The sequence below is a fragment of the Etheostoma spectabile genome, chromosome 3 (genome assembly GCF_008692095.1).
Source record: "Etheostoma spectabile isolate EspeVRDwgs_2016 chromosome 3, UIUC_Espe_1.0, whole genome shotgun sequence".
In the NCBI taxonomy this organism is placed as follows: Eukaryota; Metazoa; Chordata; class Actinopteri; order Perciformes; family Percidae; genus Etheostoma; species Etheostoma spectabile.
In genome coordinates, this window is record NC_045735.1 from 29,739,320 (window position 1) to 29,739,820 (window position 501).

Sequence of the window (501 nt, forward strand, 5' to 3'; positions counted from 1 at the left end):
CCAAAATGTTATATTATCTTACTGAAACCAGAGAAGAATACAAAAAAGAACATGATGGGGAAGGATGCACCAAAATCTTAAAACTTAAAACAACAGTGGATACCATTATAATTTTTACATTACAAAGTGTCAAGTCAACCTTCATGTAGACATCTATCATTTAACTTGTATTGTACTCCTGTAATATTTCTCCACTGTATAATTTGTGAAATATCATCTAATGACAGCATTTATTTTGCACAACATAATATTTAATTGTATCAATCAATACATGACCTTTGTCACTGTGGTGGATCAGAACTAACACTGCATTCTACCATCCAATATAACTGAGTGACCTTACATTTATTGTCTTACAAAACCAAAAATATAAAGTTATTACTTCCTCTCATGCTCCTTTTTCCCTAACTCATGAACAACACCCTGAGAAACTTGAACTGCTAATTCTGCACTGTTTTACAGTGAGGGAAAAAAAAGTATTTGATCCCCTGCTGATTTTGT

At 32.1% G+C, this 501-nt stretch overlaps 1 pseudogene; it reads left to right on the plus strand.

Annotated features, from left to right (window-relative positions):
• The window catches only part of LOC116687032 (extracellular calcium-sensing receptor-like), a 42,325-nt pseudogene extending 42,244 nt beyond the window's left edge, over positions 1–81 (plus strand).
• The last annotated feature ends 420 nt before the right edge of the window (positions 82–501 follow it).